This window comes from Brienomyrus brachyistius, chromosome 4, assembly GCF_023856365.1.
Source record: "Brienomyrus brachyistius isolate T26 chromosome 4, BBRACH_0.4, whole genome shotgun sequence".
In the NCBI taxonomy this organism is placed as follows: Eukaryota; Metazoa; Chordata; class Actinopteri; order Osteoglossiformes; family Mormyridae; genus Brienomyrus; species Brienomyrus brachyistius.
In genome coordinates, this window is record NC_064536.1 from 30,169,340 (window position 1) to 30,186,307 (window position 16,968).

Below are 16,968 nucleotides of genomic sequence, written 5' to 3' on the forward strand. Positions count from 1 at the left end.
GTCCCCCATGGGAGGGAGCAAGGTCACTGACCCTTCCCCCCCTACCCAAATCCCAAACATTACCCATCAACCCGCTGCTTAAACAGCCCCCACCGGAGACTCTATGAGATGTCCATTATATGTAATCTTCCCTTGCAACTGATTATTAAGTCAGCTGTCGCCATCTTCATTCACAGACTTGTCGCCTTTGTTCTTTTTGCGGTATAAGATGCACAGTACAGCTCCACATGAGACCGTTTGTTCTCAAATATATGCAAAGATATTCTCAGGCTGAGAGAACATCCTCGCCGTTTTGGCATAGCCGTCATCCGAGGCACTGGCACTCGTGAAGCGACTGCCGTCACGTTGGTCAAGCTACCGTACACGTAACCATCACCTCTGCTTCCTGCTGGACCGGAGACACTGCAGCCTTTTCAGCTTTTTTCCCGCAGTTTGATCTGCTCATTTTGTATTTGTGCCATTTGTCACGTGGAAGGAAAAAAAAAAAAACAAGTACAATGGAAAAACAAGCAATTAAATTCTGGCCCGGCTGGCTCCGAAGCGCACAGGAACTTATACTGCAGCAGAGACTTTCGAGAGCTTAACTCGAGCAGCAATGCTTTTGGGGTTTGGCAGTAAAAAGAAGGGAGAGATAAGAGAGCGACTACACGCGTGATGAAGACGACACACAGACTGACGCACGTTCGACGGGAGCCGAGGAAATGTAAGCGGCGTGTTCCGAGACGACTCCTTCCAGATCATTAGTAGTCTGACGATACGACTCAAGTGTTTTGCATCCTGCCAATGCACCTTGCAGGTGCTGTGTGTCCTCTTCGCAAATATGCGTCATAAACGCTGCCGGATAACCACCCTCTCCACTTGCTGAAAGCGATGCAGTTCACACCTTAAAAATAAACAGGCCGTTCGCACCCATTTCTTCTGTTCCGGGTGTTTCGTTGAAATTTATATCAGTCACACCTCAGAGCTTCGGTAGAGATTTTCCTTTTAATCTCCCAGCCGTTAGATCTTCTGGTTAAATCTCAGAAGCGAAGATGTTGATGCGCATTCTGCAATGTGTGTGGTTCAAACTCCTTTACCTCTTAATTTTGTCCTGGTGATGGTGTTCTGTGGACATGTCACCGTCACAGTGGGAAGTAATGGGAAAAGGGCCAAGGGACCAGAATACACTGCTGTCACTGTCGGTGCGTGCAGAATGACCTCGTCTAGCTGGAAATGAATGACCTTACGCTTACATCACATTGAGTATGCAGGATTCAAGACGGGGAACAGGGCACTTGTTAAGGAAATCTCCCTTTCCTGGGGCAACATAATAGGGCGGTATCGTGGTCAGCACCAGTAGTTTCTGGGATTCGAAGCTGTCACCTTCAGGTGTACGCCTTTAATCTCTGCTGTAGCATCTCTTCTTGATTTTCTTGATGCAGGGGGTGGATTTCTCATTCTGCAGTCTGACCGGAAGTCACTTCTAAATAACAACCCGTTAATGGAATGTGCCATAAAGGTTCCAGAGATCAGCTGAAGCTGATCCGGGGTCAGTAAGGGGAAGCAGGACCTTTAGGAGCTCACGGAGATGCCTGTCTCATTCCCATCCATCACACTCCCTCGCTGCTCCCAGGAAAACAAGGAAATAAGAAACTGCAAATTTTGGGATTGGCCCCTGTGCCAAAAGTAAATGCCCCCCCCCCCACCTCCTCGCTTTAATCTGGCTAAGAGGGAGGAGTTTGTACATCATGGTATGATGGGCTGCAAAAACATGTACAATACTAAGCAAAAGTGTTAGGCACTCAAAACATGTTTAAGGCTATTTATCTGGGTAAATTTATCATGAAAACCAAATTTAACAGTAGAACATATGCAAATTATGAGTAACAATTAATTAAAACACTAACGAGAATTGGTTCTGTCCTCCAAAAAGTCACTGATAGCTTGTTGGATGGCTAGAACCTTCACAGCTTCAGGTCCCAAACCTCCCCTCATGGGTACCTCAGCAATTCCAAGTATTTGTTAAATATGTTGACTGGATGAGGTATTGAATAGGCATATGAGGTGGGGAAGTGGTTGAGTGAAAAAAATACTGGCGTGACCTTCGGAGAGGGTTTGAAATGGTTGAGCTGAAATGCTTTTACAGACATAATGCCGTAGATTTACAACCAACATTTAGATCATTGAAACATCACTTTCTGTACTGTGGCATTACATGCGTGAAGCTGGAGGAAAGAACGGGAAGGGAAACCAGAGAAAGGATACTCAGGGTGGGGAAGAAGGACGACCAGCGGGGGGGGGGGGGGGGGCAGTAGGCCGGGGCTACAGTTTGGGGTCAAAGCAGAGAAGCAGACGGCTGCAGTTCAGGTCACTGTGGCCTCTTCTGGAGTGAAAAGGGTAGTCAACTGGCAAGTGAGACAGTGGTGTGAGGGGGGGCAGTGGGTCCGTTTGACGACATGGCCTGAGTTCCACTGGCCTTTTGATACACACACAGACAGACACACACACACACACACACACACACATACACGCTGCCTGATTGTCATGGTTACCTCAAATTGGTGCCAAATCTCGCAGCAATGTTAACAGTAGATGGTGTAAAAAGTGTTTACTGATAAATTATTGGAGCCTTAACTTCTGTATTGAGGTTGGACTGACTCCATCCGCAGCACCCTGGGTAGAGCAACTAAACAGAGTCCTTGTGGAGCAGAAACAGTAAATGGTTTCGACTCTCTCTCTCCGGCAAAGAAATAAAACGCCGAGCTGCGGTCCGTTTGGTAGCCTCCTGCTCCAGATTTAGCACCGTGCAGACAAACAAGCAATTTAAATGCACGGCCCAAGACTCTACCTGGGTCTGACCCAGTTTCAGTGCTCGCCGACACCCAATCCGCTCAGAGATTGGAGGCAGCCAAGCGAGGCCCTGGGCCAGCAGAGCAGAACCGCGATTACAGATCCTGTGTGCTCCCCCCTCCGCCCTGCTCCTCGACTCCAGCCCCCCATCTGTCCAGCCCAATGGCCTTTCTTTGTCACATTCCATCTGGCCTACCTCCCAGGGCTGACCTCTGACCCCTGTTTAGGCTCTTCTCAAAAGCACTCGAGCAGGATCGAGCAAAGGGGAGGGGGGTGGCTGTGCTTTGTTTTAGAGACAGAGCCACAGGAAGTCAGCAGCAGAAGTTCGACTTCACTGCCATGTGTTAAGGTTTGGTGTCCTAGCTGCTGGACAGTCTACTACAACTCCTGCTTGATGCATCCTCTGGACCGGTGGTAAATATCAGGTTGCTCTGCAGCTAGTATCTGCAGGATTTACAGATGGGCTATTAGCTGTGGTACGTGCCAACTCCACCATTTGAGGTGGGCTTGTTGTTAGCATTGTCGCTAATCATTGTAATTTATCTCCTCAGTTAAGGATGAAGAACCTTCCAGAAAAAAGCCTGGCAGCAGAAAGGAAGGTGTCAGAGCTCTTCTTTACAGTCGTATCTGTGTGCCGACATGCACGGCCGACCCTCTTGATTCCTTCATTATCATCCAATTATCCCAGCAGCTGGGCCCCGACACCTTTCAATTAGGGCCAATTAAAAGAGACCCAGGTCTGCTGAAGCAGAGGGGCGCTTCAGCCTGGAGAGTAAGGGGAGGCGTTCAGCCAGGGGAGTCAGGGGCGGGGTTCAGCCCGGGGGAGTCTCAACAGGTCTTCAGTCAGAGTAGTCAGAATAGCTTCAGCCAGGATAGTCAGGAGGGTTTCAGCCAAGATATTAGGCGGAGGGCTTCAGTCTGGGGAGTCTGTCCGGGGTATTCAAGAGAGGCTTCAGCCCGGGGGAGTCAGGGGAGGGCTTCAGCCTGGGGAGTCAGAGGAGGACTTCAGCCTGGGGAGTCAGGGGAGGGCATCAGCCCAGGGGAATCAGAAGGGCTTGATCCTGGGGAGTCAGGGGAGGGCTTCAGCCTGGGGAGTCAGGGGAGGGCATCAGCCTGGGGAGTCAGAGGAGGGCTTCAGCCTGGGGAGTCAGGGGAGGGCTTCAGCCTGGGGAGTCAGAGGAGGACTTCAGCCTGGGGAGTCAGGGGAGGGCTTCAGCCTGGGGAGTCAGAGGAGGACTTCAGCCTGGGGAGTCAGAGGAGGGCATCAGCCCGGGGGAGTCAGAAGGGCTTCAGCCTGGGGAGTCAGGGGAAGGCTTTACAAACAGCTAAACAAGTGACTCACACGAGGAGCCCCAGTATTACCAATACAGATGACTGGCTAGCCTCTGAGACCTGTGTGCAGTAAGCAAATCATTTAATGCTGGCAGTGAGACATCAGCGGAGTAGGGCTGACCTGGGAGACTGTGGCGAGGATCTAAGTGCTAAACGAGCCAATGGAATCCCTCATCATCCAATGAGACCTGTTATTTTAGCAGCTGGGTCTTTAGCTCTGGTGTTGCGAACTTTGAATATTTATAAAGTTTAAATATCATCAGACCAATACCAATATCTTGCTTTTAATAAGCATTGGTTGATACCACCACATTAATGATTATATCATGCATAACCCTGGGCTCTAGCTGGAAAAGACCCCATGAATCCCTGAAGCCTCGACTGGATTCGAGCCCAATAAATACAGGCGGGACCTGATCCAAGTGAGAGAGTCTTAGCCGAAATCAGTCATGGTGGTCAAGGATCAATTTATTATTGTCACGTGCGTCCCAAGGACATTCTAATGCTACAGTAGCAGAGGAGGACATCGGGGGACAGGAGACACAGCACAGTGCAGGAAAAGAGAGTGCAATATAGGAATGCCAAAAAAGGCAGGAATATGTGTAATATGGCAAATGGACCACACTACTGAAGAAGAATGATAGAAGGATCACTTCCCTGGTAGAAGAGGTGCAAGAACCAAGGAGATATTTTGTCACGCAAAAGGGTAGTGAGGTTTTGGTACGTGAAGCAAGTGAAGAGCACAGGATGGAGTCTGACTCACCATCGGATGTTAAGTATCCAAACGTTGCTTTGAATGGGCTCCTCCAGCTTCTGGCACCGGCAGGAGACCAGACGTGGCACGGGACCAGAAACGGCACCGTGCGGGACACGGGGAAGCCCTGCAGAGACGGGCGGCCATGCTGTGTGTTCAGCTCTGCCGTGCAGGACTCCCAGCAAAGAGGAGGTCACGGAAAGCGAGCCTCCATGTGGAGAGTGTGAGGAACCCCCAGTGATACCTTCACGACACCCGTGGTCCTGCCTCAGGCTGGTTATCACACAGAGATAGACACGCAGACACACTGACTCAAATACAGACACACAGACAAAAACATACACACAGATATACAGGTACACACACACATGACAGACACAGACACATGACAGACACAGACACATGACAGACACAGACACATGACAGACACACACACATGACAGACACACACACATGACAGACACAGACACATGACAGACACACACACATGACAGACACACACACACGACCGACACAGACACCCAGACACAAACACAGACTTACAAACAAACACCAGCTGCCAAAAATCAGCAGGACTTTCTCCTCTTACAGAAGATTTTACGTTTACTTTGTCTTTTTCATTTTTCGTCTTCAGTCATTCTATTTGTATTGTTATTTGTATACTTTTATTCTACTTTTATTATTTTATTCCTATTTATTCGTATCTCTTTTGTTTTCCTCTCTGTTGTATACTTCCTTCAGCTCAATCCAGAAAGCAGATGAAAGCATTTAACTACAGTGTATGTTAATGTATGTGACAAATAAACCTTTGAAACTCAGAAAATTAGTACTGATAACCATAAACAAAGCAGATCAGTGATAATTCATGCAACACGCTGGTGTGGCTTCTGATAGGAAGCATGCAGCTACATTTGGACATTATCCCGCCGCACTGTAACCTATAATAACATACTACACGGCTGCCGGCAGCTATTGGCTAATCTACACCCGGAGTGTTGCTGGCGTCACGTTGCATGCCGTTGCATCACTGCCGAGACACTCACCAGTAAATATCCTTGCCGTGTTAGTTCTCTTCCGCTTCAAAACGAGAGGAATAAAAGGGAAACACAAACGCCTTGCATTCCGAGACCTCGTGCTGGCAGGTAGACAAATGACATCTAAGGAGCCCTTAATTAAAGTAATTAAAATGCCTCTCCCTCTCTCCCAGCCACCATCCAAAACCAACCAATCCTTGCAGACATGGTTATCAGATAAAAGCAGCCGTAGTGACTCCCCTCCCCCCAAACACCTGGGCTGCTCTTTGATTGACATGTCTCGATTCAAGTGCTCACCCAACAACAACACCCAGATGAAGGATGATGATAGTGAGAGATTTGGAGTGGGGGGTGCTGGTTTATGCATGTATGAGGTCCGAATAGGTTGAATTCCCTTGGGGGGAGGGGGGCAGTAGTTTGACGCACAGCTGCCCCAGAAACAGAAGTCCTCCAATCATTCAGACACACCCCGACCCTAATGAAAAACCCCATGTAAATATATATCATAATGATGAACCATTAATTATTAACACTAATGCACTGATTACTTTTTCAAAGGATGTTAAAAAGCTTAAAACATACGTCCAAGTTACCCTGGTGACTCCTTCCTCCCGACCACTGACGACAGGTTCAAGTTCCAAGGGCCGCGATGGATCCTGCATGTTCAGGCCTGCTGGTTAAAACGGCTCCCCTGTGAAGGGGTCCCCCTCCCACCTCCCATCGCTAGCCAATGTGTCTCCAGCAGTCATTCTCACATGAAAAATACAAAACCTTGCGTGCACCGGACTGAGCGATACCACATCTGTTCTCAGTTTGCCAACACCGAGCCCTGAAGCGGAACATGCGACTTTTACATGTCCCCCCCGCCCCCCCCAGCCGGTGTTTACACCCATCTGCCGGATGTAGCTGCTGGATGGCTGCGTCTCCTGCCTGGCATCCCTCTGATCCAGTCAGTAACCCACTGAGAATTTGCTGCATGTTCCGCTTTATACGTTCATCCTTTGATTGGCAGGTGTGTCAAGCTGCTGACTGAAAGAACAACTGTGCCGTGATGTCACACAATCACTACAGCAAACAGAACTTCCATATGGAGAAAATGGAGGGGGTGGAACAGAGGACGCCTCTTGGAGCGGCCCCTGCATTGATGGTGCCACCCAGGCTGCGGGTTCGAGCGCCTGCCCCCCAGCATGGTTCCAATGCCTTTGACGCCCTTGACCAAACAGAGTGACCGGTCCTGATGAAGGGAGCTACCTGTTGTGTTCTGGGGGTATCGGGGCCCAGCCAGATGGTGGCTGTGCCCTAATTACCCCATGATGCGTCGTACACTCTAACCCGCCCTCACCTGCCCCCCCTCCCCAGCTGCCCAGTAAGCCCCCCACCCCTTACTGCAGCCAATCACTAAACACGCTGATTTTTAATGGCACGATATATTTCACAATAACGTTGCCACTCATTTGAAAGCGCAAACGCACATTTTCTATTCAAGCCGGCTGTGACTGACTTTGCAGCACGAAGTGCTGGATGTTTTACTCTGTCTCGTAAGTCTGCCTTTTTGGGATTTATCAACCAAAATACAAAAATGTCTTGTAGCAGCAAACGTCTGCTCATGAAGGACGTTTGTGTCTTTAATATTGTCTTCTGCATTTAATACATCCATCAAGTTTGCGTCACAGATGGCTGTTTGTCACAAACACGCCCGGTTCCCCTTAACGCACTGCCGGAGTTCTCTTTCCCACGATTTCCACAAACAGTCCAGGCCGAGAAGGACCAGGTTTGGAACCGCCCCCCCAAAAAAAAATTCAACACCCAGTTCACTCAATCAGCAATCCAACATCGTAGGTCAGGCTGATGCTGCTCGCTGATTTACAATGTACAGTTCTTCTGTGATATGCCATGCATAAACCACACTATTACATACTGCATACATTTAAGAAAAAGGAAATTTGCCGGTCGGCCCGTCATGGCGACAGCCCCTGGCATGCATGCTGGCAAGGGCACATTTCCCACTGCCCACACTGTTTATACCACTGGAAACGGGTACAAACACACAGACATAAGGAGGTGGCTCATGAACCGGCTGCCGTCCACAGCGTCATGGACTGGACCCTCATTCCATACCACGCAGAGCCATTCTTACATTCTGCACTCGTGAAATCGCTCCCGTAGAGTTTCTCTGGTGAGCAACCTCACCTGGCACCTGCACACTCTTGTGCGATGCGGCAAACCAAAGCTAGGAATTAACACAATCTGCACACAGTGGCTCTCAATTGCAGTATAACCTCAAGACCTACATCATTCCTTGGTCAATGTAGCATGACCCAAATTTGTTGGCTTGGGGGTGGTGACAGGAAAAGGTGTTGACTGGAAGATGGGGGGGGGGGGGTTTAGCGGTATTTCTTTTTCTGTTTTTTAAGCCACAGATTCTGCAATTCATCACTTTTGGGTCACGATCCGGCGGCAGAGAAACAGTGTAACATAATAACCTGCTCCCCCACTATCAGTGATCCGTTCAGCACAGTGCAGGAGAAGCTCAGACATACTAACAGGCCATAAACGCTGAGAGAAAATGGCTCTCACCCCCCCCCCCCACATTCTCCCCGTGCTTCTGCTTATTCATCGTCCTGCTCTTCACATGCAGCCCCATTGTATGGCCCGGGAACGGGGCTGGGGGGGGGGAGAGGCATCTCCTTGCAACAGCGATGGCAGGAAATGGACCGGTCAGGCTGAAAGACAGGGGGCGCCATCGCACGACCCTGATAGGGGTTTTAATGAAATGCACAGCAGGCAGCGCAGCTTCTCTGGGCCCTGATCGGATCACGTTCGAATTACAGGGGAATTAAAGGACCAAGGCTTAATTATGCGGCCGGCCCGAGGGATCTGAAAGCGCCACCTACAGATGGGGGTAAGTTTCACCAGGCCGGCACCAGTCCTTCACCCCCCAGCACATCTGCCCGTCCTCAGGGAATCACAGCCACTGGCCGAATGGACTAACCCCGCCCGGTATAGAGGAGGGCTTTGACCCCCACACCTCCTCGGGGGACATCCAAATCTCAAAGGAAGTTCGGAGAACCTTGTAGCTTGCTTTTCAAGACAAACACAGCGATGTCCCCATCTGGGAAAGGCTCAATCCACAGTCGATAAAAAGCGATTTCAAAACACCGACATGTATTTAATTACATTCGCCTATGTGAAAGCCACTGGGTAAGATTCATGAGAAGAAACATGAAGAAACAGAAGCCATGTTTCCCCCGAAGATGACATGTAGGAAGAAACTCCCGGGGCAGAGAGAGGCTCCTGCGTCTTCCCCATTCCGGTCAGACTAACTGTTGGCGAGCGGGCACAGCGATCGGGATGTGAGCAGAGGCGTTTCCTGCAGCCATTGGCACATGGTCATAGATGGCACAGCTGATAGCTCACCGTCCTGCTGCCCGCCAAGAGCTCACACGACTGCAGAACATCAGCCAACGCTCGGCGAAGGATCACTGCCGCACTGCCGTCACCCCGGTCAGACCTCCTGTCAGGAACGCCAAATCCCTCCCAGGTGCTGGTGTGTATTCCAGGGGGCAGGGCTGAACTGTGCATCCACGTCTCGCATACCCATGAATAACTCGACAAGCAAATTCCCATATAAATGCGAGCCATTCTACCACAATGCTGTTCTTCATGGCCCTTGACGGCACATTTATTAGCAGAGCGAATCTGAGCCAGCGGTCTCTCAGCTTTGGGTTCGCTGTGTTATTTATGCGCTTGCTGTCTCACTGCACCCTCGCATGTGATGCCTGTCCTTGACCTCGTTAAAACACTGATCGTATACAGGAGACCTCCTGTTGTGATGTATGTCTACACGTGCTCTTAATAAATCCAGACATAATTTCGATAATAAAAATAAATTAAGTCCAGTCAGGCAAAATAAACGGCCTGTGCAAAATTTCCTGACTGCGTGCAGGTTATGGAGCGACATCTTCCGTAACGAGATGAGACAGATGCCATTAACTGACGAATGATTACCCAGCATTCCTGGTGCACCTGTGACGTCCTTCTGCATGATTTCTTTCTGAGGCGAGCTGATCAGCCTTTATTACCGTGACAGTACAGGTGGAGAGCGGTCAGGCTATGTTTACAGAACATGCCTATATTACAGAACCCACCATGTTGGCAAGAACCCAACCAGAACAATTTTTTTATAAAGAACAAACAAAACATAACCGTACAGCTCAGGTGCAGATCGGGTAACTGTCCCTGCTGCCACAACGCGACTGAAACGCGGATGTTAACCAAACCTCACCCATCAGCTGATCGTAACCGTCACCTCCCCCAAACAGAGAGGCCCCATGAGAACATATCATTTTGGGCCCCCCAGCCCAAACCAATCTAACTATGGTCCAAATTTCTTTGCCATCATCCTAACTTGCCCCCTTTTATGTTGCCCCTGGTTACACTTGACATCACGTTCAGGGGGGATTGGGAGAGGGGCAGGTATGTTCGGGGCTGCTGTTTTATGTGTAACTCCAGCTTCCGCCATGTGAGTGCACACCCCCCCCCCCCACAGAAAACACCCCAGATCAGAGAAACTGGTAAAAATATGCCTTTAAGCACAGGTATTCTGTGAATCTTTCTGGGTTGGAGCAAATGATTCAGTGATTCCACTACCTTCTGTGAGAAAGGCTGTCAACTTCAGACAGCTGTTCGTTTTCTGTCTCCGCCCACCAGGGCGGCGCCTGCTTCCTATTCATTACTTATTGATCGAGTTCCCCCCTGATTTATGTGTATAATTATTCCTCTTTCATTCGCAGTAATGACCTCCACAGATGGTCACGGGATGACCCCTTGCCGTGGTGGCACCCAGCGGTCCGTGACGCGATAAGGAGGCGGACTCGGAACTCCAGGCGGGTCAAAGGTTGCATACGGGAAACAAGTCGAGCGTGTCATTGGGACCAAGCCCCCCCACACATAATCATGCTGACAGCTCAGTTGTGGCCCCTCCTGGGATTAAATCCCAGCCCCACGAAGCCACAGACAGGAAGGAAGCAATCAATAACGACTCTGACATATGGGGGCGCCAGAGTGCACCAGTGAGGCCTTTAACAACTCTGCTTGTTCTGATCAATCGTGCCCAACCAAGCAGCCAGCTGATGTTACATTAATATAAGTAGGGGCCTGCAGGGTGGGGTGGCAGCGTATTAAGCTGAGGTGGTCAAATCCAGTTGCTTCAAAACAGCTACCAACAAGCGATGACCTACTGGAGATGCAGACTGCATGCCCGCCCACACAATGCACCCCCAGACCGTCCTGCCCACCAGTTCCATCCCCAGCTGCCTCACACCCCCATCTGCGACACATTGCCCCCACCCATGAACAAGAAACCAAAATCCAATAACAGCACCTCTTACTGGTAAAGCTTGTCACTACTGAGAGACATGTACATTTAAATACAAGAGTGGAACACAGAATTAGTAAAAAAATATATATATAATACCCTGAAGATAGGCAGCTCTCGCCTGCTGTACTAAGTACTAAGCCAGTATCGCAGCGATTTACGGTGGATTGCCGGCAATATTTCACGTAGCATTTCATAGCCTAAATTAACTTCTAATTTAAAAGAAAAAGACTTGATTTTGCCTTGCCGTGATGTATAATTCAGCATGTGTAATAATATTCCTGCCTGGCACTCTTTTACGAGATGCCGCGGAAGGCATGTTGGGGTCACTGGCTTCCAGAGTGGAGTTTTATGTCTGGTGTTTTAAGCGGCTTCTTTAGGGCGTGATGATAACCGGCGAACCCATCATTACGATCACACCAGGCCACACCACTGTGACAGGCTAACTGGACTTCTGGTGGCTTGAGCTCATGTCAGCCTGGGTCAGTGTAAAAAGCTTTCTGCACTAAAGCTGCCCACCCCCCCCCCCTTCACCAAGCAAGTGGAGAACGGGCAACCAGCCCGCCCTAAAGCCCCCCCGCGTGTCGGAGCACACGCACAAAGACACGCACATGCAGTGCTGCGTCTGAAAACCTTCCCCTTCCATCAGCTGTTATAATGTTTCCTGCTGCTCTGTTCGTCTGCGATGCTTGGCTGGGGAAGGGGGGCAGGGGGGGGCAGTCGAGACAATGAGGAATAGGAGTAAAAATTATAATAAACAGCACTGACTGAATGATGATCTGGCCTGGAAGCAGTAGCTATATCACACAGGTACAGTAAAAGCACAAGGAAGAAAACAGCCCGAGGGATACTGAGAACGCTATAAAGGGTACTAGAAAGAAAACTCCAGATATGCCAAAGTATACTGGAAATACTACAAAAGATACTACAAATCCTACAGGGAATACTTAACAAACTACAAAGAATACTACAAATCCGACAGAATATACTAAAAATACTACAAAGAAAGCTACAAATATATTGAAGCATATTAAATACTACAAATAGGTATACTAAGATACTAGAATAAATACAAATTCACTGGTGTATACTAAAATACTACAAAGAATACTACAAATATGCTGGGATGTACTAATATGTGCGTGGTGGGGGTAGACCTACATAGAGCTACAGCGGTCCCCAAATAATTTTTGTCTATTCACAGTTCAGGGGACGGCAAGCAGTGTCAGGCATCCAATGGCAGAATTCTCCTCCTGGCTGTTTCTGTGATGATGATAGCAGAGGGCTCGATCCCGGGCTGGGGAGATGGGGCCAGCATCCACGTGTGATGTACCACTCACGTGAGAACGCAGGAAGATTCCATGGGGCATCAGGAACAAGGGATATTTTCAGAGAGGAAGATATCAACCGTATTGTGTGAGTGCAACACTTTTTACGCCCCTTAAGAGCATTTCATTTTGGGCCCCCTAGCCCCAACCAATCCAACTATGGTCCAAATTTCTTTGCATCATCCTAACTTGCCCCCTTTTATGTTGCCCCTGGTTACGCTTGACATCGCGTTCAGGGGGATTGGGAGAGGGGCAGGAATGTTCGGGGCTGCTGTTTTATGTGTAACTCCAGCTTCCGCCATGTGAGTGCACACCCCCCCCCCCCCCCCCCCCCCCCACATCGCGTGCGGATCGCTCAGGCACCGACCATGCGACTGCGAACGCTTCACTGTCAGTTCGATGACTCTGTTCCTCTGTCCCAACACACAGCTGCACCTCAGCAGCGCCCCCCGCTGGCTGCGCTCAGCCACTGTCCTCATTCTCAGAAGCTGACCCACACTCCCGGCGTTTCGAGTTCCGGCAGGCTGCTTAGATGCCTCCAGAAACGCCAGGCCAGGCCAGGTGAGCCCAGAGAAGAGAAAGCACGTCTTGGTAATGCATGAACTACCCCAGGGTGGAAAATTTGAGATAGATGTGAAAAGAAACCCCTTCCCCCCATTAGCGAGCATATAACCCAAGTATTTAGGTAACTATAAATAAGTCTTACTTATGAATTAAATGAGAAGAGACCCCAAGAGCCAAGCACACTAAAGAGGCTCTATAATAGATGCCGCATAATAGCAGTCTTTATAGGCGGCTCTGTGATGATTGTACAAAGTGCATACAGTACCTGTGCTCGGTGCAAACAAGCCGGTTCATTAGAACGGCGGCGCAGCCAGCGCCCACCCTCCCTCTGGCACCGCCCCACGGTGCTGCGGGTTGCCATGGCGACCCATCGTCGAACGTGTGTGACTTGGCAGAATGGGCCTATGTGAGAACTTGAGGACATTCGCAGGTAGGGATGTTAGCGTGACAGTTTTATTGTGAGAAGATGTAGACAGAAGACAGGGGATGCTGTGGAATCTGATCTTTGGCAGATTTGTATCTGGGCTTAAACTTCCTGTTCGTCACTTACATATATGTGTAATACAGAGTATTCAGGCCAGGTCGCAGCATCAAAGCTGGGATTCTAAACTTCTGCGAATATCACTGGGATACAGGAAGGGGCCATTTGACTCACAGGGAGAAGAAAAACAGTGCCACCCCCCCCACAGGATTACATTTGCCAATCGAGAGGCTCAGAATGCATACAAAAATGTGGGACAAATCACTGAATGGTTTTAACACAATTAATATAATAATTATAGAATAATTACCTACCCCCAAATAGCATCTAGAACCACCAATGGATACGCGTGTGAATCTCAGGATGGTCAGAATGAGCCCCTTTTGTCAAGCTACCAAGAAAATATCGACAGATCGCTTAACGTCGGCGTAACGACAAATACCCGGGCATTACACAATTGCTGGGAATCCAGCTACGGCTAAATGGGTAATGGCATTAATTATTAACGCGGCACAGAGCGTTAGATCTAGGCGAGGGGCGCGGGGCGTCGCGCGGGGGTCGGTAACCAAAGGCAGAGAGGCAGTTCCGGCAAGGATAACGACCAAACTGGGAAGGCTGGCGCTCTTTACGAAGCCACCCAGTAAAAACGAGTGCTCCCATCTTCATAAAATGTCTTTCCCCCGGACTATAGGGGAAACCGACGCAAACAGCTCCTGTCACATGACTCTCCTCCCCCTGCCCTTAGACGGTAAAGCTCCGCCCTCCCAGTACTGACAAAGACTGGCGACAACAAAAAAACAACAAAGTGTGGGGTGGGGGCTTTCTGCATGCTGGAACATACCCATTTCAATACTGTGGGAGCCTTAGAACAATACTCAGGAAGCCCCCCCCCCAAATTGAATTCATTTGCAGGGCCTAGTAATGTGGCAGGAAGAGCCACAGATAACAGCAGGCAAGCAGCCATCGTCTCCAAATGCGATAATTGACACCTGTAGATGAGGGACTGACGGATCCTGGGACATCCCCCCCCCCCCCCCCCCCCCTCAGCACCGGGGGTGAATCCGCTGTGCTTTACTCCCCTTCATCCTAGTTAGACCAGATTCTGTAAATTCCAACTGAGACTAAGACGAGTCTTAATTCCCGAGGATTTTTCAGCAGCATTGGAGAAGCGAGACCCAATTAACAGGAAGAGTGGGCAGGAGGGAGGGGGGGTGGGGTGCTCCAGAAAAAGCGGATCGCTTCCCCCCCCCCGGCCTCGCGAGACAGATGCCTGTGAAGTCACGGGGAGAGAATAGGTGGCAGCAAAGGCACACCCTGTGCAGTGTCGACTGTGCACACCCAAGCGGCCTTATAAACGCTGTGCTCTGCAGCTAGAGGCGTCGGTCCCTAGATGGGCAGAATTACATGCCACACGTTTGTCGCTCGCCTTGGGCTGGACGATCCCACCACCCCATATCTCACCCCCTCTGCCTCCTCACAGCCCTTTCTATCTCCACCTCCTGGGCTGCCCAATTTGCACTGTGCATTCTCCGCAGCCTGGAGCTCTAATCTTGATGTTGAGGGGGTGAGCCATCTTCATACGGTCTCTTATTAAACGAGAGTGATGGGGCCTCGTTCATAACCGCCTTATTAGAAAAGGAGCATCTGCATATTTTAGGTCAATCATCAATCGGGCAACAATAATAAGATTGATCATTAAACAGGAAGGTGTGGTTATCTTCATAAGGCCAAAGAGCAAGAACAGAGTATCTTCATCATACTCACAATAGATTGAAAGGAGAGTCTTTGACTGCCTGAATATCTAACAGTAGAGTATGGGTATCTTCATTAGCTCCATCATTAAGCCAAATGCTTGGGGTATCCATGCACCATCTCTAATTAAATTGGAGATTCAGGGACCACAGATTATTGCGTATCTTCATACAGCTGATTGTTTTGTGGAGATGGGGGTTTCTCTTCATAAACTTTGTCATTAAGTAGGTGGGACGCAGTTTTCTCACACTGGCAGATCGTTAAACCTTTGTGCAAGGATATCTACAGACCTCTTATTTTTGGGGAGGGGAATGAATTGTCTTAATGAGTCCCATTACTAAATAAGAGGGACGGGGAGCTTCAGGTAGGTGATTAGAGATGAGGGGGCTCTGTGATTTAAGGTGGACGGTTAAAGACGGGCAAGCAGACTATGTTTCGGGATCTAATTATGGAGCCCCTTAATGATTCTCTTCATCACCGGAGGCCCCAGGTGAAACGATCTCACCGAGAGAGTGATCTTTTCCAGCCTGGGGGGGGGGGGCATTTACCATCATGCTCCCCTGGAAATGTGTCTCTGCGCTCGTTTAACATCAGGAGTGGCCTGTTGGAGCGTAAATGGGAGAACATGTTCCGAAACCCATTTAGGTGAGATCTCTGTCCAAGTCGCTCACATGAGCCTCTGGTAGGGAGAGGGAACTGCCCCCCCCCCCCCATCACCCCGCCCCCAGGTCAGAATTCTTGGGCCTGGAGCACCGACCATGTTTAAACCCTTCTGTGTTTACCGGATTCCCTTGGGAAAATTAAGTGATCATGAGAATGTTTAATGCTGACATCTAATATAGCAGATTACATAGATAGATAGATAGATAGATAGATAGATAGATAGATAGATAGATAGATAGATAGATAGATAGATAGATAGATAGATAGATAGATAGATAGATAGATAGATAGATAGACTGTATTCAGTCATACAATCATCGAACCGTACTGATTCCAAGACGCCCCCAGCCCCCACTAAGCCTCCACCCTTTTGGCAGGCCGCCTCCATGACACAGACAGTCAAGAACACCACCCCGGTTCACAGACAAGCCATTCCCTGAGCCACTGCAAACACCTCAGCAAAGGACACTTCTGTGGATGGAGCGGACACTCTCAGGCAACCCGCAGTCGACGTTTGGTAGCACATGACCTGTGAGTCATGACTGAGCCAAGAGGCACCACAGGTATCAGACAAAGCTGCCACACGCATTTCTGTTAGCATCACAGCAGCTGGCTAACAGAGACCTCGCCCCGACCCCTCACGTTTCCAGGGTGACTCCCTGCTGTACACACACCACACACTCACAATGCGTACAGGTGAGGAGGGCATGAGGCAGTGAGGGTGAGCAGCAGCTGCTGGGTCGCTGATGGATCGCCCACATGTCCCTGCCAGTCCACTGTACCGCTGGGTGATTAATGCCCTTCCGCATAGCAATCGGAGACCCCGATTGGGAGGCATTAATCAGGGCTTTGCC